We start from the raw sequence: 26,503 nt of genomic DNA, 5'->3' as shown, positions 1-26,503 counted from the left end.
GTCAGCTTAAACATGTATTACAACATTTGCAAACAATGAATCTCGGGATTTATGAAATTGTGTGCCAGAGGTTTGAAAAGATATATAGCAGTGTGCAGGGAGATAATTAGGAATTTTGACTGCCAACATGTGGTCATGCCCCTCTAGCACCTCATCTGTTATATACAGTATGTAAGCTATTTATATTACCGCACAGACATTCTTTTTGTCACAAGAGGAGGGGGACACATTATCAAGCTGTGAAAGCTTCAATACTATCTGATCTAAATTAATAAAGTAAAAGAGTCTCTTTAAGGGACACCTTGGATGCTGTCATTGCTGATTTCTCATTCTGCACATCCTAGTTGCTTGGTCATCTAACTGAACCTATGTCTTCATTACTTCGGGTCAATGCCTTAGACCAGTGGTCTCCAAACTGCGGCCCAGGGACGGATGCAGCCCTTTGCCTGCCTATATCCTGCCCTTGGGGCACTATTACTCCCAGTGACACCAACAAGGGGGCACAATTCCTCCTACTGACGCCAATGATGGGGCACTATTCATCTCACTGATACCAACAATGGGGCACTATTCCTCCAATTAATACCAATGATGGAAAAAACAAACCGCAAACAGCGCACAAGTCCAATCAGGTCAGGGGCACCAGTCCAGGAATATGTAAATATAATAAGCCTGTATTTCCAAAAGGTCTACAACTTCCCATTCAGATCCTGGGTTGTCGATCCATGAGGAGCTCATAAAGCAGAAAGACAAAGGAGTTTTTACTCTAAAACGCAGTACCGCCCCTTCTACCCCCCCCCCATTGTCTATGTCACAAGGATCCATGGTGGCGGTGTATTTTCTACGGCCATTGGTGGTTTTTATCTGCCCCTGTGCAGCTCCCGCTGTGTATTATCCTGGTCTCTACCGATCTATGTAAGCCTCTGATGTAAGTGTGCTTTGTTTTTTTTTTGTATTAATAAATGTTACATGTGTGTTTCATTGGCATCACACTTTTTTCTTTCTGTTTAATACCAATAATGGGGCATCGTTCACTCTCATTGACTCAAAAGGCATTTTTCTCCCACACAGACAGATCGGCCCCCCCAAAGTCTGAAAAACAGTAAGCTGGCCCTTTGTTTAGAAAGTTTGGAGACCTCTGCCTTAGACCAAGTGTGCAGGTAAGTTTCTATGTTTCTAAAATATATGCTGGTTTCTGGACAATGACTCCAAGTGGTTGATTTACTAATACTGGAGAGTTCAAAATCTGGTGCAGCTCTGCAGAAACCAATCAACTTACAGGTTTTATTGTCAAAGCTTAATTGACCAAGCTAAAGTAAGAAGCTGATTGGCTACCATGCACAGCTGCACCAGATTTTGCACTCTCCAGTTTTAGTAAATGAGCCCCATAGCAGCAAAACAACAAGGCAACTGGTATTTTCAAAACCGGTATTTTCAAAGGTCACCAATGGATGCACCCAAATGCTGGTCAGACAAGACCCTCCAACTGTCTTCTTATATCCATGACTGCCCTCAGAGATGAAATGATTGTTTCACGATCTTTAGGCTTTAGTTTGGATCTGGCCCCAATATTACACACGTTAAGACCAAGCCTTTTTCTAAAATGTGTTGCTTACAAGTTAAAATCAGTATTTTCAGTACCCCCAAACATCATTTTTTTTTTCAGAGACTGTAGAGAATAAAATGGCAGTCATTGCAATATTTCATGTCACACAGGCACAGCGGTCTTTTAAATGCATTTTTTTGGGAAAAAATACACTTTAATGTTTAATACACCTTAAAAAAAAAACAGTAAAGTTAGCCCAATTTTTTGTATAATGTAAACATAATGTAACCATCCCTAGTAATAGAAATAAGCATTACAGGTCCTCTTTATCGAGAGATCTGGGGTCAAAAAGACCCCAGATCTCTCATTTACCTTTGAAAGCAAAACAAAAAACAAAAAAAAAAAACCTTGACTTTAAGAAGAAATAAAAAATCCCTTTAAGGCTGAGAGAGGGGAGTTACGTCAGACGTTGCTCCGGTCGTCCAGGGCATAGAACCGAGTGGGGTCAAGCATCAGAGGGAACGGATTGGCTCCGGGCTTACTGACGGCTCCGGAAAGCTCAGAGAAAACCGGGAAACAGCGGGAGAAGGGAAGAGGAATGCGCCACTGATACCACTTTTATATGAAAACCGGCCACCAGCTGTAAATAAAGATACCAGGATTATGGCAGCTAGCTGCAGCCATAGCCCAAGTATTTAACATCAATGTAATGATGTACATTTACAGTTAGGAGGCCGGCAAGTGAGCTGAGATGGCAAAAGACTAGCTACCACTATTGCCTATGGGCTCCCTGTGGTCACTATAGCCTATGGGTAGGCACTGCTGTGTCACACATTTCACAGAGCCTGCCTTCTGAACTAAGCTTGAAGACAAGAAGATAAACTTATTTGGTTCAGACGGTGTCAAGCGTGTGTGGCGGCAGCCAGGTGAGGAGTACAAAGACAAGTGTGTCTTGCCTACAGTCAAGCATGGTGTTGGGAGTGTCATGGTCTGGGGCTGCATGAGTGCTGCTAGCACTAGGGAGCTATAGTCCATTGAGGGAACCATGAATGCCAACATGTACTGTGACATACAGAGAATAATCCCCTCCCTTCGGAGACTGATAACAACCCCAAACACACCTCCAAGACGACCACTGCCTTGCTAAAGAAGCTGAGGGTAAAGGTGATGGACTGGTCAAGAATGTCTCCAGACCTAAACCCTATTGAGCATCTGTGGGGCATCCTCAAATGGAAGGTGGAGGAGCGCAAGGTCTCTAACATCCACCAGCTCCGTGATGTTGTCATGGAGGAGTGGAAGAGGACTCCAGTGACAACCTGTGAAGCTCTGGTGAACTCCGTGCCCAGGAGGGTTAAGACATTGCTGGAAAATAATGGTGGTCACACAAAATATTGACACTTTGGGCCCAATTTGTTCATTTTCACTTAGGGGTGTACTCACTTTTGTTGCCAGCGGTTTAGACAATAATGGCTGTGTGTTGAGTTATTTTGAGGGGACAGCAAATTTGCACTGTTATACAAGCTGTACACTCACTACTTTACATTGTAGCAAAGTGTCATTTCTTCAGTGTTGTCACATAAAAAGATGTAATAAAATATTTACAAAAATGTGAGGGATTTACTCACTTTTGTGAGATATTGTAAATATATATATATCAATATATATCAATATATATATATATATCTACGTCTATATATAGACATATGTATATGTATAGATATATGTATCTATATATATATATCTTGGTGTATTTCTTTGCACACATTTTAATAAATTGCTCATTTTATTATTCACTGATTTTTTTTATTTTTTTTTTATTTAGTTGATTTTGGGTTATATTGTCGTTTTATTTCAATTTGAAGGTTCTATAATTTTTTACTTTTTTTTGCACATATTTGAGCTTTTTCCAGTGCAGTCTTTTATTTTTTTCAAAATTATTTTCATATATTTTGTGATATAGTACCTGCTGCTGACCCAAACTAATTAAATCCCACATCAGTGGTGCAGATTCATTACACATTCATACCATGACTATAGATCTACTTGATTAAAGCAAAAAACTATTTGTCTTTTTCACAATCAAAAGCAACCAAAATATCTCTACTAACATCTGTAAAACTGCAAAAAAAATAAAAAATAGTGGCGGGCTTTTTTGTTTCCTTTAGGCCCGACTCACCAATAATCTTCATGATTATTCTGCCTCACCAGCATATAGTAAGCCGCCTGAAGCCACACACAAAGTGCTCCGCTCTGCTCTAAACATCCAAGGTCACACTCACTGCCCCTGAAATGTGAAAAAGGTTGTAAAATGATAGATACTGCTTTTATGAGGCTAATCATTTACCACAGCGCTTGTTTATTGGCGGTAATTGTCACAGCGCCTGTGGACTGTGATTGGATAGGACACATGTATATAAACACACATAAACACAATCCTCCCTGTGTTGTTTGGGATATTATGTCAACTCATCATTAAAATTTGGTTTCACATGCTGTGAAGGAAGTCTTGCCAATGTTTGTTCCACTCAGACACATAATTACTGCAGAAAACAATTTACTTAACCATGCAGTACACTGGGTGGCATGTTCTGCTATGACACATTGGCCGCCATTTTAGAGCAGAGATCCATGCAAGAAACATAATATGGTTATAAAAAAGTGAGAAACATAATACAGTTATAAAATAATAAAAAAGCTATTCACTTGTGTCTAGTATTATTGTTGGAATCAGTGAAGAAACAACGTGTTCTATCATTTTGGGCCTGGGCATGGGTTAAAGCAGGAGTCTCAAACTGGTGGCCCTCCAGCTGTTACAGAACTGCAACTCCCATGAGGCATTGTAAGACTGACCTTGTAAGCTCCCGCTCGCTCACGGACCCCCACGCGCGTGTGCCCGGCAGACCCGATGTCCGCCGGGCACTCGCGATCGTCCGTTAGAGCGGGAGAAAGGCAGGCGGCTAATGTGAACACAGCCGCCTGTCATTCTCCCCTGTGTAAGAATGAAGATCATACGGTTCTGCTATGTAGGACCATTGATCTCTGTTCTTACACATCAAGCCACATCCAATCACAGTTAGAAACACGCCCCTAGGGACACACTTAACCCCTCCCTCTCCAATAAAGTTAACCCCTTCCCTCCCAGTGTCATTTTTACAGTAACAGTGCATATGTATAGCACTGATTACTGCAGTAATGTCACTGGTAACCCCAAAAGTGTCAAAAATGTCAGTCAAGGGTCCGATCTGTCTGCCGCAATGTCCCAGTCCCGCAAAAAAAATCGCAGATCGCCACCATTACTCGTTAAAAAAAAACCAACAAAAATTACAAAAATCTTTCCCTTAGTTAGTAAACGCAATAACTTTTGCGCAAACCAATCAAAATACGCTTTTTGCAATTTTTTTTTACCAAACATATGTAGCAGAAAACAAATTGGCCTAAAATGTAAAAAAATTTTGATTTTTAAATTTTTTTGGGGGAATTTCATATAAAAAAATGTGAAAAATATTGTTATTTTTGCAAAATGTGATGTGATGACGTCACGCCCAGCCTGGCAGTTTCAATACTGCAGAGATCTCTGCATTCAGCTGAGATCGTTTTTTTTTTTTTTTAGGCTTTCCAACCAGTAGGTGAGATCTGAGGTCTTATTTACCTCAGATCTCCCTATAAAGAGGACCTGTCATTCACTGATCATATTACAAGGGATGTTTACATTCCTTGTAATAGGAATAAAAGTGATCAAAAAAATAAAAATTAAATGGAAAGTGTAAAAAAAATAAATAAATAAACAATAAAAAAAAAAAAAAAAAATTAAAGTGCCCCGTCCCCGTTAGCTCGCACGCAGAAGCGAACGCATGGGTATGTCGTGGCCACATATGTAAACAACAATCAATCCATACATGTGAGGTATCGCCACGAACGTTAGAGCAAGAGCAACAATTCTAGCCCAAGACCAACACTGTAACTCAAAACTAATTGAAAAGGATTAGAGGTGCATGCACCTCTCTTAATCCTTTTCAATTAGTTTTTTTCTGATACAGGGATGGAGACACTGGGCATACCTGATGGTGTCTCACCTAAAGTTCCACATAGCCCACATTGTTTCTGTAACTCAAAACTGGTAACCTGTAAACATTTTTAAAGCATTGCCTATGGAGATTTTTAAGTACCAAAGTTTGGCGTCATTCCACGAGTGTGTTCAATTTTAAGGCATGACATGTTAGGTATCTATTTACTCGGCGTAACATCATCTTTCACATTATACAAAAAAATTGGGCTAACTTTAGTGTTTTGTTTTTTTTAAAATCACAAAACAGTTTTTTTTCCAAAAAAAAGCCGCGTTTGAAAAATTTCTGCGCAAATACCGTGTGACATAAAAAGTTGCAATGACCGCCATTTTATTCCCTAGAGTCTCTGCTAAAAAAAATATATATATATATATATATATATATATAATGTTTGGGGGTTCCAAGTAATTTTCTAGCAAAAAAAATGCTGATTTTTCATGTAGGAGCGGAGTGCCAGAAATAGCCCGGTTTTGAAGTGGATAACCAAAGCTTCATAAAGCAATCCAATCATGATGAAAGATGTGTGCTGCTTGTAATTCTCCTTACACCATGCTCCATCAAAAAAAGTGAGTATGAAATGCACAAAAAACACACCTTTTATTAATCCAGTTCCTTGATCACAAGCCTTCAGGACAATCCTGCAGTGATATCAGCTCTCTAGCCCACAGACTTCTCCTGATAGCGCTCTCTCACATATAGTTCAATAAACCAGACCCAGAAAAGGTATAATAAGGATCATAGTGCAGTATTTTTATTTAAAATTTTAGCCAATAAGCTAAATATTAAAGCGGAGTTCCACCCTAAAATTATACTTACCTCCATCTTCTCGCTCCGGGTCACCAGAAAAAGCAAAATGGATAATCGCAATTTTTTTTTTTTTTTTACTTACCTTGTTTAGAAGATAATATACTTGCCTTACTTCCTCTTCCTCCCCTCGGCGGCCACGGCGATTCGTCATTTCCTGGCTTGCAATGATTCCTGGGAGCTGAACGTCATCGCTCCCAGGAATCAATGCGCCTGCACCGGCCCCGACGTCAGTTCCGGTACAGGCGCCGTCATACCTTGCTAAACAGCTTCTGGGCATGCCGGAAGTGACGGCGGGGCCGGTGCAGTGCATCGTGGGACCGAAGAAGACGGAAGAAGACGCAGAAGAGGATTACGCTGGCTTCAAGCAGCCCACACCTGAGATGGCAGCGCTGGACAATACATTTTCAAGGTAAGTATTTCTTCTAAAAGGTAAGTGCAACCCGGGACAGATCAGAGGCTATCCATTGTGGAACACACTAGCCCTGACTGTCCCGGGGGTATTTTTATTAAAAAAAACTTTCCCAGGGTGGAACTCCGCTTTATATTAAGAAATAAAAATGTGCACTTACATTTAATGGTGCTACAAGTCAACACCAACATATAGAGCCTCAATGTGCGCTTGCAGTGTACTCCAGGAACAGCTTGTATTCCAGGAGTCAGATGTGATGCCTGAGGTAAGTAGGTAGTGATGTTAGTGATGGCAGACGTGCAGCCTTAGTACATTTTGTGGTGTCCGCATCATCAGGAAGGTAAGAAGTAAAATTAACTGCCAGCAAAATCATCATTACCTTATCCAACACCTGAAGCTTCTGTCCCAGTCACTTGCCAAGATAACAGCATTAGCATGTCAGCGCTGAAAACATTTATTTTGTAGTTTCGATTTAGAGGGGTTGATTTACTAAAAGTAAATTCACTGTGCACTTTGCACTTTGCAAATTTGCGCTGTGCAAATTGCAGTTGCTCCAGAGAATAGTAAAAGAGCAGAAGGTCTGCTGACTTCCATCATCCAATCATGTGTAAGCAAAAATACTGTTTTTTTTTTTAAATCTTCTTTACATGTGATTGGGTACTCTTTGAAAAGTGAAGCGCTACCTCATTTGCCCAGGAGCAACTGCAAAGTGCACATTATTTTTGCCTTTAGTAAATCAATCCTATTGTCTGATCAGCAGAGTATGGCTGTGCTCTTGATCAAACTTTTCTGTCTCAACAGTAAAGTTAAAAAAACGTTCTGTAAGGTAGGACAGGGGTATCATAGTCAAAGGACTACCTGCATGGAATGACAAATCTGGTACACTTAGTACTCTGAGGCTCTGAGGAAGAGATGGCGCCTCGAAACACGTAAGCCTAGCTTCAGAGGACGCTATACCCTGTGGTTCTGATGAGGTTGGCTCTGTATCCATTTGATATGCTTTTATCAAGACTCTGTGAGTATTTTTATACTTTTTTTTAATAAAACCTTTATAGAGGATAATGCACTAGGCCGGTTACACTTAGTACTGACTGGGATAGAGGTAAAGGGCAAATATACAGCTTGTGTCTCTCCAGGTAGACTTTAGTGATTGGACAAGGCCATTTAGCACCCAAGGAAAAAAAACACTTCATGTCCTGCTGTATTAACTGCTGTATTAACTGTGAACTGCATCAGCAACATACAGTGGATATAAAAAGTCTACACAACCCTGTTAAAATGTCAGGTTTCTGTGATGTAAAAAAATAAGACAAAGATAAATAATTTCTCAACTTTTTACACCTTGAATGTGACCTATAAACTGTAAAACTTAAATATTTTAGGTGTAGGGAAGTAAGAATAAAAACCAAAAATAATATGGTTGCATAAGTGTGCACACCCTTAAACTAATACTTTGTTGAAGCACCTTTTGATTTTATTACAGCACTCCGTCTTTTTGGGTATGAGTCTATAAGCATGGCACATCTTGGCAACATTTGCCCACTCTTCTTTGCAAAAACGCTCCTAATCTGTCGGGTTGCAAGGGCATCTCCTCTGCACAGCCCTCTGGGTCATTTGGGTAGTTTCTGTTGTCATTATGATTTAAAGAAGAGTAAACACAGTAGATTGATAATAAATGGCATCAGCCACACACTAACCATGAGTGAAAGAAAAGTTTTTGTGTTAGCATTCATATTCTCCGAAAAATGACAAAGAAATCATAAATTCTGCCAGGGTATGTAAACTTATGAGCACAACTGTATATTTTTTAAGCATTTATTTTATGTATTTTGATGATTATGGCTTACAGCTAGTGAAAACCCCAAATTTTGTATCTCAGAAAATTTTAATATTATATAAGACCAATAAAAAAAAGGATTTTTAATACAGAAATGTTGGCCTGCTGAAAAGTATGTCCATGTACAGTATAGCAGAGGTGGGGGACTTGAGTCACATGACTTGACTTAAGTCAGACTTAAGTCACCAGTTTGAGGACTTGAGACTTGCTTGACTAAAATTAATAAAAGACTCAACTTGACTTTGACTTGGTATTCATGACTTGAGACTTGACTTTGACTTGAGACATATGACTCAAAATGACTTTACTTTAAATTATTAAATATTTGCATTTTCTCAAGAAGTGTTAAAGCAAAATGAATGTGCCTGTTATGTTTCTGACACCACAGTCACTTAAAACACCTCCGTGTGTTCTAATTTTTAGGACACTGGCTGTTTAACAATGGAAATACGTAACATGTTTTTACTGTGGTGTTGAAACATGACCGGACGAAGGATTTTGAGCTGTTTTGCATTCAAAGTGTTTCTTTAATATGCCAAGAAAAAAGCACTAAGCAGTTTTGTTAATGTTTAAAATAAAACAAAACCTTTCCTGACCACTGACTTTTAACTGATTTAAAGGTGAAAAATGCACTATGTGGATTCTGAAACGCCGTTGTGATATCACTACTTCCACTCCAATGGAACGTCTCTGCAACACGATAGATAAACAGACAGGATATATCGCCTCGATATACACTATCCTGCACGATGATGAACTCAAATTGCCTTACATGATATGTTGGGAGAGGGACCTGGGGGAGGAACTTGATAGAGCTGAATGGAATACGTTGGCACAATTTAACTCAAAATCTTTGGTTAACACGTCACTAATAGAGGCCAACTACAAAGTGTTCTTGAGGTGGTACATGGTCCCGGTCAGATTGGCTGCAGCAGTCCGAGAGGCCTCCCCACAATGCTTTAGGGGGTGTGGACAGCGGGGCACGGTCCTGCACATATGGTGGACCTGTCCTAAGGTCAGACGGTTCTGGATAAGAGTCTATAATTTTATATACCCTCTCACCCTCATTAACCTGGTCAAATCGCCCCTCCAGGCGCTTCTCGGTAAACCAATCTAGAATACCTCAAAACATATGAAATGCCTGGGACATTCATTTTTACCGCAACCAAAATAGTTATAGCCCGCTCCTGGAGATGTCCAGCGGTGCCATTCGAGTTGCTTAAGGCTAAGCTGACCTGGATTATGATCAACGAGAGGATGGTGGCCATCCTCCAGGATAAACGACACCTCTTCGAAAATACTTGGGACCCCTGCGTGCGATACCTGGCGGGTTCCGGATAAAGGGGATCACCCCCCTAATGGGGGGACTGGGTGGCCTGTGTGGGCTACCTGAGCCCTCCTTCTGTGGGCCTGGACACCAACTTTCTATCTCTTCCTCTTTCTTTACTTCTACTACATCTCAACCTGTCCCTTGTTTCTCCTTCTTTTCTTTCGTTCTCTACCACACTGTGACTTAGGTTGATGTGATTACCTAGGGCTGTTATTGCCTTTTGCTACCACCTGTTGTGGCTACTATAGAACTTACCTGGTCTGTGATTTAGCGCCATCTATTTCGGATGAGCAGCTTTTCTATATATATATAAACGGTCTAGTGGGTTGAAGACAGGGTGTTCGCTTCCTCCCTCGAGGCGCAGTGTGTTCCCTTGGGGCGCTGGAGGGAGCAGGGCAGGGTCCGGTCCGGCACTACAAGAGCCATTGACCAACTATCTTTGGGTTTTTTTTTTTTGTTCAGTTTGCCATATTCCTGCTTTCCTCTGTTGACCTTGTTACATATTGCTAATTGTATGCTACTTCCCATGGTGATTATTGCCTGTTTATACCATGAGTGTTCCTCTTTTTTCATAAAATCAATAAAAATATTGAAATCTAAAGGTGAAAATTGGGGTAGATCAGTATTTTGACTTGATTTGTGACTTGACCAAAATAAATGACTAGACTTGACTTGCTTGACTTCTAGCAGCGACTCGACTTGACTTGCTTGCTTTTCGCCACAGTAACTTGGGACTTGCTTGAGACTTGAAGGTTAAGACTTGAGACTTGCTTGTTGTGACTTGCACATGTGTGACTTACTCCCATGTCTGCAGTATAGTATGCACTTAATACTTGGTTTGGGATCCTTTTCATTGAAATACTTCATCAATGAGGCATGGCATGGAGGCAATTAGCCTGTGGCACTGCTGAGGTGTTATGGAGCCCCGGTTGCTTTGATAGTGGCCTTCAGCTCATCTGCATTGTTGGGTCTGGTGTCTCTCATCTTCCTCTTGACAATACCCCACAGATTCTCTATGGAGTTTAGGTAAGGCAAGTTTGCTGGCCAATCAAGCACAGTGATACCATATTCATTAAACCAGGTATTGGTACTTTGGCAGTGTGGACAGGTGCCATGTCCTGCTGGAAAATCAAATAGGCATCTCCATAAAGCTGGTCAGCAGAGGGAAGCATGGAGTGCTCTAGAATTTCCTGGTAGAGGGCTGCGCTGACTTTGGACTTGATAAAACACAGTGGACCAACACCAGCAGATGACATGGCTCCCCAAATCATCAAGGACTGTGGAAAATGTTGCATCAAAGTCCCAGAGTCTGGAGGAAGAGTGGAGAGGCACAGAATCCAAGTTGCATGAGGTCCAGTTTGAAGTTTCCACTGTCCATGATGATTTTTTTATTGGTCTTATGTAATATTCAAATTTTCTGAGATACTGAATTTTGGGTTAGCTATAATCATCAAAATTAAAAGAAAAAAATACTTAAAATATATCACTCTGTGGTGTCCTTTTATGAAACGGAGATGAGCGGTGATCCTGCTGATCTGAAAGGAGAACACAGGCGCCACACTAAGTGCAGTGTTCTCCTTTCAGCTCGCCACAAGCCCCTTCTACTTGTCATCAGAGCAGCCTACGGAGTGTGGTGGTTTGAGATTTTATGTATATGGACTTTATATGGACTTTTAATATAGCCACCATTGTGTTGTTGATTTTATTGTATAAGCACATGTTTCTATGTCCACTAGTGGAGTTTGTGAAGTTTTGGACACCCCTTCCCCTGTTTTGTGCCAGTTTTCACCCATTTGTCTGATCCTGCTGATCACAGCTCATTTCCGATCATTCTCAGTTTATGAAACAGAAATGATCAGGGGAGAACATGTTCTTCGCTGATCATCTCTTCACATGGGAATCTGTCATTGCCTGACACAGAAAAAGCCAGGGTATGAAGCTGCGATCTCTGCACTTCACTGGCGATCTGTGCCAGAATTCACACTCCCAGATTCACCAGCCTGGAGCTTGTGAAGCGGGGAGTGAAGACCAAATCGGGGGAGAACTGAGGGGGAAGAAGGAAGATTATTGACATCTTTCTTCCTCGTTCAGACCCCCCAACACAGTAATCATGTATATATATACACACATACATGTAGATATATATTTAATGTGTATATATATATAAAATGTATGTGTGTGTGTATTCAGTGTATATATATATATATAAATATATTTATGTAAGGGGACTATTATTTATTAACGTTAGTGGGAATCGTATTCAGCAGTGATAATCTATCACTGCTTATTAAAAGAGCGCCAGTGATTTTCATAGTATGGTAATCTCGCTTTGTCTCACGAGATTACAGGCGCCCCATTCACTTGTATAGAGATCTCGGCCGTTCGCTGAGGAAACACTTCTCCTCTGATCACCCTGGGAGAACTGAAGTTCTCCGCTTCATAAAAAGGGTGCCAGAGGTGATAATTTTCCCCGGAGAACTGCAGAGAAGCGAACAGAGAAAAAAATTCACAGTTTCATAAACGTACACCTATGTGTAACACATCTTTATAAAATATATGAGTTTGGCTTTTTAAATTGAAATACTAAAATAAATTAACTTTTTGATGATATTCTAATTTTATGAGATGCACCTGTATGCATCTATGGAACATTGCTGTTGTGTGCTGAGAACCTGCTCACTCACGGAAAACTGGACCAAGTTGTCACCGGCAGCACCCGGACACCGTATATAACCGGGAGTTGGTGGGAGTGCTGTGACAGCCAATAATAAAGGTTGCACGTTCAGGAACTCCACCTCAAAATCTCAATAGCAAGATTCACCTAAGGGGTTGCAAGGAAGCAGTAGCAAGGGGTTGTTAATAGGGTTGAGCGAACCCGGACTGTATTGTTCGGGATCATACCCGACTTTTGGGTGTTCGGTACCCGGACACGGACCCGAACATTTTACTGTATATTCGGGATACAGTCCGTTGTTCGGTAATTTTATTTCATGTTTTGGCGCGGTTTTAATGGCGCGGTTTCAACAGCTGCAGGGCAGCCAATCAACAAGCGTTTAACTAGTGTGCCCTTAGAAGCCATCACAGCCATGCCTACTAATGGCATGGCTGTGATTGGCCAGTGCAGCATGTGACCCAGCCTCTATATAAGCTGGAGTCATGTAGCGCCGCATGTCACTCTGCTCAAACTTTTGTAGGGAGAGGTTCCTGATGCTACATCAATTTTATTGTGTGGGGGTGCAGTGCATGATCTTTTTGCCCTGACCTGAGCCCAGTGAGGAGGAGGGAGAAAAAATAACAACTTTTATCAGTCTGTTAGGTGGGCGGCGTGCAGCAGCCATGTAATGCAAGCTCAGTGCATATGTGTCTGCTTAATATGGATTTAAAATACTTTACAGTGACATACAGTGTTTAGACACTGCTGTTCTAATCTGCTATTCAAAAATCAACAATTTAAGGGAAAAATAAAAATTTTTCATTCATACGTTACTGTGAGATACACCCTTTGGATACTGTTGTTCTATTTCGCTATTCAATAAACACCCATTTAGGGAAAAATAAATAAATTGCGGCCTAGTCTGCATATTTTACTGTGAGATACACCCGTTGCATACTGTTCTATTCCGCTTTTCAATAAAAACCCATTTAGGGAAAAAAAAAAATTGCGGCCTAGTCTGCATATTTTATTGTGAGATGCACCCGTTGGATACTGTTTGTCTATTCCACTTTTCAATAAAACCCATTTAGGGAAAAATATACATTTCGGCCTAGTCTGCATATTTTACTGTGAGATACACCAGTTGGATACTGTTGTTCTATTCCGCTTTTCAAAAAAAACCCATTTAGGGAAAAAAAATAAATTGCGGCCTAGTCTGCATATTTTACTATGAGATACACACTTTGGATACTGTTGTTCTATTCTGCTATACAATAAATACCCATTTAGAGGAAAAATATTAAATTGCGGCCTAGTCTGTATCTGTAAGTGTGAGATACACCCTTTGGATACTGTTGTTCTATTCTGCTATTCAATAAACACCCATTTAGGGGAAAGAAAGATATTAAATTGCGGCCTAGTCTGTGTCTGTACGTGTGAGATACACCCTTTGGATACTGTTGTTCTATTCTGCTATTCAATAAACACCCATTTAGGGGAAAGAAAGATATTAAATTGAGGCCTAGTCTGTGTCTGTACGTGTGAGATACACCCTTTGGATACTGTTGTTCTATTCTGCTATTCAATAAACACCCATTTAGGGGAAAGAAAGATATTAAATTGCGGCCAAGTCTGTGTCTGTACGTGTGAGATACACCCTTTGGATACTGTTGCTCTATTCTGCTATTCAATAAATACCCATTTAGGGGAAAGAAAGATATTCAATTGCAGCCTAGTCTGTATCTGTACGTGTGAGATGCACCCTTTGGATACTGTTGTTCTATTCTGCTATTCAATAAACACCCATTTAGGGGAAAATTAATAATTTTGCAGCGTTTGCTGATTATGTTACTGTGAGATACACCCTTTAAATTTGTTTGGCGCATCTCCTTCCACCAACAAGGATTGCAGGGTGCTTCAGTTTGACTCCTGTTGCTAACGCCTCCTACTCCGCTTTCTCATCCTCATCCTCATCCACTACCACCTCCGCATCCGGACCAGTGATCATTTCCAAGGCTTTCAGGGCAGTCATTCACAGGTGGCGCAGAGGGTGGGTTCCTGCACCCACAAACGCCACGAACACAATTGTCCAGCAAGGGCACAGTTCTGGAGGATGACGAGGTGGAGGATGAGGAAGAGGAACCATGTTCACAGCAGGGTGGCACCCAGATAACTGATAACAACAGATACTACACTTGATCTTTGCCAAAAGGTTGAGACGCGATGCTGGTGGCATTCCCTCCTGACAGCGGGGGCACAGTGGAAGCACAAGGCGAAGGCAGAGTAGGAGGAGGAGGTCGCCAACACAGCCAGGGCACCGCCAGGACACCACCAGCACCTCAGAAGGCAGGGTTAGCATGTATGAAATGTGGAAAAGCTTTATCGGCACGCCAGCTGTTTTTTTTTTAAAGCCCGTGCTTAATGCACCGGTGGGTACATTAAAAAGTGCACACCAAAAAAGTGAAACACAAAAAGTGCACAGGGTGTGAACATGGTCCCTCACTGACCCTGATCCCCCGGGGCGCAAGGCTCCTGACAGGGACTGGGGTACTTACACTGGCTAACCTGGCCGAAACCAGGCAGCCCCGTTCTTTTGGAGGTCTGCTGAAACAGACCACCCCAAGTACTAGGTGGGGCTCTCTCGAAGAGAGACCCCATGAGAGAGGGGGAACCAAGCCAGAAGGCCATATCCACCCCCTCCCAAGACTTTCAGGGACAGGCCCAAGGATCTACATCCTACTAATCAAGCTGTGCAAAATAAAGTGTACTGCCACAATAAAAAACACAAAACTTGAGACACACAACACATAAAAGTGGGGAAAGGGATAGTGAAGAAGTAGTGCAAGGTTAGTGCCACATTGCAATACTATGGCAGGCCCTTCAGCCAGGAATAAAAAATTCCTCTGGTCCTGACTCCTGACCAAAAGGCCTGGCCCTAGATGCAGGTGTGAAAAACGTGTGTAGGAAGTGCAGCGTCCTTGGTGCCGTACTCATAGTGTTGCCATCCATCGTGAATTAGGGCACCCCTGGACTGCCACTCCATGGGCACATGCACCACAGGCTTTTCAGAATCCCCATCCCTGGCAAGACCAGTGCACCCCTGCCTTACCAGAAGGCCTCAGAACTTGGAGAGCTTTGGGAGAGCCCAGCCCACAACCCGGGACACATACCTTTTCCAAGGCCAGACTCAACCCAGAAGGGGGAAAAAAGCCCCCCCCCTCGGCCATCACCATTCCTTACCATATACCATATACCATATACAGTTCCTTACTGTTCCTTACGTACTATACAGGTACTGAATGACGGGTCTGCCCCCTTCAACTTCTGGGTCTCCAAATTGGGCACATGGCCTGAGCTTGCCCTTTACGCCTTGGAGGTGCTGGCCTGCCCTGCAGCCAGTGTATTACCTGAACGTGTATTTAGCACGGCTGGGGGGCGTTATCACAGACAAGCGCAGCCGCCTGTCCAGAGCCAATGTGGACAAGCTCACGTTCATTAAAATTAACCAGGCATGGATCCCACAGGACTTGTCCGTACCTTGTGCAAAATAGCCATGTATACAGGCCTTATCCAGCCATTGTTGTATTTTTGATCTTTCTCATTATTTTGGGGCGTACCTAATTTAAAAAGAAATTAAAAATTTAAAACAAAAACCAGTGTTGGCTACCTCGTCCTCCTCCGCCGCCGCTTTTACCTACAACGCCACATCCACCGCCACATCAACCTCCTACTCCATATGGGCCTCGTCCTCCTAGATCAAGATGATTAATTTTTATTTTGATTTTTTTTATGTTATTTTAAGTTATTTCCCTATCCACATTTGTTTGCAGAGCACTTGCCATGCTCTTAAGAAGATGTTGCTGCCATTTGCAGCCCTCTAGCCCTTTCCATGTTTTTTTAGAGCCATTTTAGTGCTCAAAAGTTCGGGTCACCATTGACTTCAGTGGGGTTCGGGATCGGGGTAAAGTTCGGGTTAGGTTCGGATTACGAACCCGAACTTTTTTTTCAAGTTCGGCCCAACCCGCTGAACCCAGACATCCAGGTGTTTGCTCAACTCTAGTTGTTAATTAAAAATGTAACTTGTATGAAAACTGATAATGTTGCAGTATCAGGAATTTTGACATTTCAGGAATTGTTTTGCAGACTTACTGAAACGTGCACTTTAAGGAATGCTTAGCATATTATTGATCAATCCTACAAACACTGTCTACTGCTTGAACTTCAACTGGATTATTATTATACAGCATGCGATAAAAGTGAAATGTTTTTCGAATTCTTTGCAACCTTTGAACTGAAGAAAAAAGAAGAAGAAAAAACTGTTGCTTTGTGTCACAGGTTACAAGTAGCAGTTGTACTTTTATGACTGCATCTCCCTGGCTCACCTGTACTTCTAGGTCAATTATATTACCAGGCACATAGCTGATCATTTTCATTTCTCAATGCAACATTATTTCTGCAATTACATCCCATGGCTTCTTATGAAGCTCAATGAAAATAAACAGCATATTAAAGAGGTTGTAAACCTCAGAAATGCCAAGTGGGGCCCCGGTAATCTCAGAGACGACCAGGAAGCAGCGGGATGGGGGGAGCTCTAAAAGTGATCCCGCTGTGAATCTGCCACTGGGACTACTTTTATCTTGTAGAGACTTGCCAACAGTACAAACTAATATTGGGGTTATGGAGGTAGCTACTGTCATAACAGCAGTATTTAAAGACCAGGTCCAGCCCCCCCCACAAAAAATGTTAAAGTCAGCAGCTACAAATACTGAGGCTGCTTACTTTTAATATTAGGACACTTACCTGTCCTGAAATCCAGCCTGTAAGGGAAACTAGGTCCCTACTGTGCATGCACAAAGTGCGCTGTGCTTTGTGAATGGCCCAGCGGTGGGGGAAGGAGGAGGACTTCCGGGGGGACAACCTTGCCTCATCTCTCTGCAGCCAGATCTCCTGAGAGTTGGGGCAGGTACCTGCCAAAACCAGGTACCTGTTCCCCCTCCCCCGAAAGGTCCCAAATGTGGCCCCGGGGGGGGGGGGGGGATGAGGAAGCAGTCAACACTTACCGACCAGCCACCTTAGTTTTACTGCGGCAAGTCGGCTCTGTCCCACAAAATGATGTACTGCTAGTGGGAGTCAATCAGGTCCGTCTGGGCACCCGCGATCGCTCCCCCTGGAGCAATAATGGCAGTCTGCTGTTGTATACACGGCAAACTGCTGTTCTGTCAGCAATGAACACTTGGATCCTGGGGGCAGCAGACAGACCACACCATACCCCCCCGGACCACACCAGCCTGCACACCATACCCCCCCCCGGTCGCCGGCTTACTCACCCTGGACATGTGGAGGGCAGGCAGCGGGGGAGGCGGCTTCCCATCAGTCTCCCGCGTCTCCTCCCTCCTCCTCCTCCTTAGCCAATGGCATGGCTTCTTTTTTCACCCAATCGGGAAACGGGTCTCAGGACCCGCTTCCTGATTGGCCAGGAGGAGGATCCATGTGACAATAGTGAATATTCATTCGCTATTGTCACACAACTGGGTGGGCTCAGGGCGCAGTGCTCTGCGCCCCAAACCCACCCTTTCTTGAAGCCTATTAGAGCCTCTGGCTCTAATCACACGCTTCATAAACAAAAAAACAAAAAAACATTGGAATCCATGGGCCGCCACTGCCTAAAATGTAAGGGTTTTTTTTTTACTTTTAATTTGGAGATAAAGGTAAACAGGACAAATAGAGAGGGTGAATTTCCATAAGGAGGGCAGAGGTAGCAAAAAAAAAAAACAAGTGTTCTTATCCATCTTCACTCCAAAACTGTTCTGCCTTTAGTTATTCTTTAACATAAAAACAGCAGTGCCCCCCAGCCCCCCCTAAACACTTACCTGAGTCTTGTATTGATCAAGCGCTGCGCAGGTCTTCTCTCTCCTCTCCCTTCTCTCACAAGCTTCAATGAGAGCAGAGGGAGCCAGAGGCACTCGGAGAAGAAGAAGTGCGGAGATTGCAGATGGGGAATGCTAGAAGAGGAGATAAGGGACCACTCTGTGCGATACCATTACACAAAGCAGATAAGTATAACATTTTTGTTATTTAAAAAAAAAAGAAGCAGCCTATACAATCACTTTCATGTACAGTAGAGGTAATTCGGATTACAAAAACTCTTTATTATGTTAATATAACTTCAACAGTAATTTTTTTTTTTTTTAAACTTTCATTAAAATAATAAAACCTTCATAACCTGGCCATGAAAGTTCTTATTGCATTTCCTGTTATGGGCTAACAATGTGTGGGCAAAGAGTCTGGAGGAGATTAGTAGCATCGAGATGTAAAAAATATAAAAACAGGTATCCTTCTCTTTCAATGTTATATAGTTACATAGTTGGTAAGGTTGAATAAAGACACTAGTACATCCAGTTCAACCTGTGTAGGTGTGTGGGTGGCCTTGCAAAACTTAATGTTTTTATTAAGGTTTCCAAGAAAACACAATCATTGATATGACAATTCAGTAACTTTGTACAACAACTTGTAAATGTACAGAAAAATATGTACGATGGTTAAATTGTTTGTAATGTTATATTTGCCAGTAAAACAGAAGAAGAAAAAAGATATACAATCACCATCGCAGAAAAATGGCAATAAAGGTATTATACCAGTATATGCGTGTTTCGTGCCATATGTGTCTATTAACTAGGTTATAAAAGACTAAGGGGAAACTAAGATTGCACAATGATCCCTTCTATATAAGGAAATATTCTTCAATAAGAGAAGGAAAGATGTGGGGTTAAAAGGGGTAAAATAAAAGGAAGGAATGGAAAAAAGTGGGAGTTCAAGCGGAAGGAAGATGGGTCCATTGTTGAAGGTTCCATTGAAACGGGTCTGAATGTAACTGAATGGGAGGCAGATTTCAACAACATAAACATATCTGTGACTTTAATTACATAGTTACATAGTAGGTGAGGTTGAATAAAGACAATAGTCCATCCAGTTCAACCTGTGTAGGTGTGTGTGGCTGTAATCATCTCACATACCCCTGAATGTTCTGATCCTTGAGATGTAAGTCTAAGAGTCTTTTGAAAGCCACCATACTACCCGCAGAAACCACCTCTTGTGGTAGAGAATTCCACAATCTTGTAGCCCTAACAGTAAAGAACCCCCCACGTTGCCTGAGGTTAAAACGCTTCTCCTCTAATCGCATTGTATGCCCTCGAGTCCTCATGCAATCCCTTCGAATGAACAGCTTTTTTTCTAAGCTGGGATCCCCATTAAGATATTTATAAATTGCTATCATGTCCCCCCTCAGACGTCTCTTCTCCAGGGAGAATAAATTGAGCGATTGTAGACGCTCTTCATAGTCAAGGTCCTCCAATCCCCTAATTAGTTTAGTTGCCCTTCTCTGGACTCTCTCCAGCTCCAACACATCCCTCCTGAGGACTGGCGACCAGAACTGGACAGAATACTCCAGATGCGGTCGGACCAGAGTTTTATAAAGTGGAAGGATTATAGTCTTATCTCTGGAATACATCCCTTTCTTTATGCATGCCAATATTCTGCTGGCTTTGGCAGCTGCCGCTTGACATTGCATGCTGTTGCCTAATCTATCATCAACCAAGACTCCCAGATCCTTCTCCATTTTTGATTCCCCCAAGGGTTCCCCTCCTAACGTGTATTGTGCTTTTATGTTTTTAGTCCCCAAGTGCAAAACCTTACACTTCTCCACGTTAAACCTCATTTGCCATGTCCGTGCCCACTCTGTAATTTTGTCCAGGTCATTCTGTAGGATATCTGCTTCATGCTGTGCAGTTATTGCTCTGGCCAATTTTGTGTCATCTGCAAAAACTGATATCGAACTACTGATCCCGACCTCAATGTTGTTTATGAATAAATTGAACAAGGTTGGTCCCAGGACTGAGCCCTGGGGCACCCCGCTTACTACCTCAGACCAGTCTGAGTATGCGCTGTTTATTACCACTCTTTGGACACGCCCTTTAAGCCAATTCCGTATCCAAGAGCAAACCCTGCTGTCGATACCTGCAGATCTTATTTTCTAAATTAAGCGCTTGTGGGGAACTGTATCAAACGCCTTAGCGAAATCCAAGTACACCACATCCACTGGTCTCCCCCTATCTAGCTCACAGCTCACCTCCTCGTAAAATGTTAATAGATTGGTTTGACAAGAACGCCCATTTGTAAACCCGTGCTGATTACTGCTGATGATGTTGTTGTCTTTAGCAAACTCTACGATATAGTCCCTTATCATCCCCTCCAGAAGTTTACATACTATTGATGTCAAACTGACAGGCCTATAATTTCCCGGGATATGCCTCTGGCCCTTTTTGAATATCGGAATCACGTTAGCTTTCTTCCAATCCCCTGGTACATCTCCTGTCCTAATACTGTCAGCAAAGATCAGGAACAGTGGTCTGGATATAACCTTACTGAGTTCCTTGAGTACTCTCGGATGTACGCCATCCGGGCCTGGTGATTTGTTTGTGTTGAGTTTATCCAGCCTTTCCCTGATTTCACCCTCTGTTAGCCATAGTGGCAAGTCCTGTGCATTACTACTAACCAAACAGTCATAGTCAGTGTACCCCTCCGTTTCCTGTGTAAAGACTGACGAGAAAAAAGCATTCAGCACGGTTCCTTTTTCAGTGTCCTCTGTAACCATCCTCCCATCATTGTTAATTATGTGTGCAATATGCTCTGCCCTAGTTTTTTTGCTGTTGATATATTTAAAGAATTTCTTTGGTTTTTTTTTACTATCCTCCGCTATTTGTCTCTCAAAGTTGATTTTAGCCATCTTGATTTCTTGTTTACTTTTCTTATTTGCCTCCTTGTATTGCTCGAAAGCCGATACTGTGCCCTCTGATTTATACTTCTTGAAGGCCAATTTTTTTCCCCTAATAAGTTTTTTGACGCTACGGTTTAGCCAGCCAGGTTTGGCTTTGTCTCTTCTAAATTTATTTCCCATAGGAATGCACTGCAAGATGCCTTTGCCTGATATGTTCCTAAAGCATTCCCATTTTTCCTCTGTGGTCAGGGATCCCAGGGTTTGGTCCCAGTTTACCCTTTCCATCAATGAGTACAATTTTGGAAAGTTTGCCCTTCTGAAGTTTAGGGTTCTTATGTTCCCCACTTGCCTTGTTATATTGTTATTTATACTAAATGTGATCATCCTGTGATCGCTAGAGCCCAGATTGTCCTGGACTCCTACCTGCGAGATTAGGTCTGGGTCATGAGTTCTGTGAGTGTGCAGTCCCCTCGTCCCAATCATCTATTCCTTGATGGAATGTGGCTCCCATACATGTAGAAATGTTTGTCTGTCATTCACATATCTTATAAATGTTTTTAATAACCACAATATCTACACTGTGTTTGTATATTGGGAAAAGTATTTTTTTCAATTTTCTAGCAACGATCAATTGAGGAGCCATTGAAGCAATTGTCAGAGCAATTAGAATGTATATGTGATATTATGGAGAGAACCATGTACCATTTTATTACCTTGTACACCGTTACTTTGTTGGTAATGCTTAAGGTGTATTTCCACTTTGCAGCCAAACTGGAATAACACCTACTTTATGTTTGCTACATGTTCCCATTCACATAGCATATCTTAAAGGAGAAGTACAGCCAAAGCTCATTTGACTGTATTTTTCCTGTGGATCACAGGAGTGCAGTCTGTTTGTACTCCTGTAACCCTTTTTCAGCAGTCAGTGGGCTGAAGTCCGCTGTCTGCTGATGTCACAGAGCCGGCCAAAGGCTCAAGGTAAGATCGTGACACTGGAGTCGGGATCCGCCCACATGCCTGGACTCACACCCGGCTCAGGCTCTCAACTAGATTTTTTCAAACATCCTTGCAGTCAGTCATGAGAATCATCTAAAAGGCAAGAAATATTGTATGTACATGAAATATGCATATATATATATATATATATATATATATATATATATATATATATATATATATTTATACATATACAGTATGTACCAGGCATTAGGCCTGACGTGGGTCTGCCATGGTCACCGGTAACATTAACAGTCCATTTAAGCTGAATGTCCAAGTGTGAGATCTGAGACAATGAAGAGTCCGGCATCTTTGTTTTGTTTTGTTTATTTTATATGGGGATGGGAGAAGGGAATGAGTGGGATACTCCTCTGGCTCAACTAGGTACAAATCGGGACACTTTGTGAAAATGCCTTTCAGCGCTGACTTGACGCCGGCTGAATGCCGACCAACGCTTGTTGGCGCTTGAAATCACTGACTTGCTCGTACTGTACTGAAGACTGACTTCTGACACTGGTTAGCCTCAAAAGTCCTTGACACTTCTCCCTCCAGTCCTTCCTGACTGAGGTAGCCTTTAGTAACACTGCTGCTGCTGCAACTCTCAACACTGTACATTGCACGCTGTACATTTCCACTGTACACTTCCACTGTACACTGAATACTTCAGGCTCAACACTGGCACCTCCTTTTACTCTTCCTGCACCGGCTAGCTAGCTCCTGGATCCTTCTGACATTCTCCGGAGTGGTCCCCTCTCACTAGGCAGACCCCCAGGGGCAGTTTGCAGTACTCACGACTGGGAATGCTTTCCTGAAACTCGACCCCTCTCAGCTCCGCTGGTCCTCAGAACACCGAATCCTCTCTGCAGCTCAGCCCTCTGTCCCCTCAGGCAAGCCGCCCGGGACACCCGATTCCTCTTGACAGGAGGAGAGACAGCCGTACTCTCCCTCCTGGGACTCTGCTTCCCGCCAAAGACGCTGCGTCATGTGCTCCCCTCAAACTTATACCCCCTCCCAGAATGCTGTGCAGCATAATCTGACCTCCTGGGATAGATACAGGCCTGGGTGAGCCATTGGCTGGGTTTCCTCCACTGCCCAATGAGAGCCCTCATTGAGTACAGCAGGGAGACTGCCCAGTCTCAACAGCCGCACCTGGGTACCATGACAACCTAGCTGGAAATCATAGCCCCGCTGATATGCAGTCAAGGCCTACTACACTCTACCTAGCACCTACCTTGTAGGGTGCTACATATATATATATATATACTGTTCAGTCCTAAGTTGATTTAGGCATCTCCCATAAACCTAAATTTAGGCCACCAGGGGGAGGGTTGGCAAATATATTCAAAACATGTTAAAGGTTTGGTGAGGTCTCCAGTGTTGTATTTGCAGAAATCTATAAAATTCAGTTGGGGATGTTTTATTTATGAACTGTAAGTCCAAGACATACTGTTAAAGGATGTCAGAAAGTGTTGGACTTTGTGGAAGCCTTTAGAGGATCATAAGACAAAGGCCCTGGGTTCAGGAAAGCCTGGAGGAAAATGTGGGTCGGAGAGGAGCAAAAGAAGTGCAGTTTGTTCTCCCACGAAATTGGGATACAGCTTATGGAACTCCTGGGATGGCAAGATTGCATCCCCTATGTTTTCAGTGTCTCCAGATTCACAATGGCGCAACACTCCCAAAACAGCAGAGATTCTCCCAGAAAAATATGTGGAAAGTTGTTCTGAGACTGTTCTTATGTCCATTATAGCCTATCTGTCTTTTCAACCTCCCTCTCTATCTCGGAGGCTTTGAGAATTTGTGGATTTGAGTTTTTGTTACTATAGACCGTTGATTCTTTGTGTTCTCACGCTGTCTCACCACATTAGACTTTCACTGATTGGATCCTCGATTCGTATCTCATTTTTGTATAGGTCTTTTCGTCAATGATTATCACTTTTACCATTTTTTTTTGCCTCATCAGAGGTCTACTTCTACAGGTTTATTATGCACTGATAATGCCGGTTGTTTATTGTCGGAGTGTCACCGACGGTCTGGACTGGCTGGTGGGTCTCCTCGCCCCCTTAGGAATCACTGCATTTTGATGCTTGACTTCAACTCATTACCCACCAGTGTTGATTTATATACATGTTCCTCGAATATTCAAGATTTTTCCCTTCTCCCTTTTTCTTTCTCTTTTCTGCTTCTACCCACTCTCTTCTTTCTTTATTTGCTGGACTTGGTGGATATTTACCCTGGAGGACAGTGTTCTGCTGACATGATGACAGCTCTTTCTTATAACGTCATAGGCCTAAATTCTGCCACGAAACGACACCAGGAAATAAGAGAACTAAAAAAAATGCCTCCTTCTCCATGGCCTTTTTCCTGGAAACCCTTTTAACACATTCCACCTCTGTAAGACTTTCCTCTCCTCAATACCCACAGTGGTATTATAGCATATCTGATACTAACAAAGCTAAAGGAGTGGCTATTGGGTTCAGAAAGAGTATATCTTTCCAACTTTCAGACATGATGGCAGACGATCATGGTCACTATTTGTTCCCAAGGGGCTCTCTTGGTAACACCCAATGCACTCTAGTAAACATTTATTGTCCGAACCATAATCAACCAGCCTTTATGTCACAAATTCTAACAAAACCAGCTGACTTTGGCAAGGAGGACATCAACATGCCACTAGACCTCATCCTAGACACTTCACAGGCTAGCTCTGCTATTTCCTTCAAGAGGGTGTCCTCAATTAAGAAAAAACTTCACGATTTACAGTTAATGGACACCTGGCACCTACTTCACCCCAAAACCAAGGACTACTGTTACTACTTTAAAACTCACGACTCCTATTCCCAAATTTACAATATTTTTATTGATCATTTTCATCTCCCTCTCCTACGTTCAGCCTCCATAGGCACCGCCTCCATTTCAGACCACACTCTTGTCTCAGTTTGCTTAACTATGCCCTCTTTGCCTGCTTGTGCGAACAATTGGAAATTAAACAATTCCCTCCTCTCAAATACTTCAAATGTCTCCATGTTATTCGCATCCTTACGGCACTACTTTGCAAAAAATTCTTCTGCTGAAACCTCCACGCCCCTTTTGTGGGAGGCCCACAAGGCTACAATAAGAGGTAAACTAATTAAACTTGGTGCGAGGAAAGAAAGAGAGCATGGCCAACTCCTTAACCACTTCTGGACCGGAAAGATTTGCCCCCTTAATGACCAGGCCATATTTTGCGATTCAGCACTGTGTTACTTTAAGGTAGAATTGCGCAGTCATACAACGCTGTACCTAAATAAAATTGATGTCCTTTTTTTCCCACAAATAGAGCTTTCTTTTGGTGGTATTTGATCACCTCTGCAATTTTTATTTTTTGCGCTATAAACAAAAAAAGAGCAACAATTCTGAAAAAAAAAAAAAATATTTTTCACTTTCTGCTATATAACATTCCCCCCAAAAAAAATTAAAAATCAAAAACTTTTTAAAATTTTAGGCCAATTTGTTTTCTGCTACAAATTTTTGGTAACAAAAATCACAATAAGCGTATTTTAAATTGGTTTGCGCTCAAGTTATCGCGCCTACAAGATTTATGTCATTTTTATTTTTATTTATTTATTTTTTTTACTATTAATGGCGGTGATCTGTGATTTTTAGCAGGACTGCGACATTGCGGCGGACAGATCGGACCCCTAACTGACATTTTTGACACTGTTATGCACTGTTACTGTAATAATGACACTGGCAGGGAAGGGGTTAACACTGTTGGTGATCAATGGGTTAAATGTGAGCCTAGGGTAGTGATTCTAATTGTAAGGGGGCGGGGCTTGTGAAATGATCACAGAGACCTGCGATCCTACATAGAAGGATCACAGGAGCTCTGTGATCTTTCCAGAGAGAAGAACTGACAGCTGTGTTTACAACAGTTGCCCGTCCTTCTCCCCTTTACTGTTTGCCATCACACTTGAACCTTTCCTTTCTATTAGAAATAACAACGACATACAATTTGTAACAATAGGCCCCGAAACCCATAAATATGCTGCATACGTGGAAGATATCTTGTTCTTCATTCAACGACCACGTATCTCCCTTACAAACTTATT

This window comes from Pelophylax lessonae (assembly GCF_965119305.1).
Source record: "Pelophylax lessonae genome assembly, chromosome: 8".
NCBI classification, from domain to species: Eukaryota; Metazoa; Chordata; class Amphibia; order Anura; family Ranidae; genus Pelophylax; species Pelophylax lessonae.
This window is presented reverse-complemented; position numbering follows the sequence as displayed.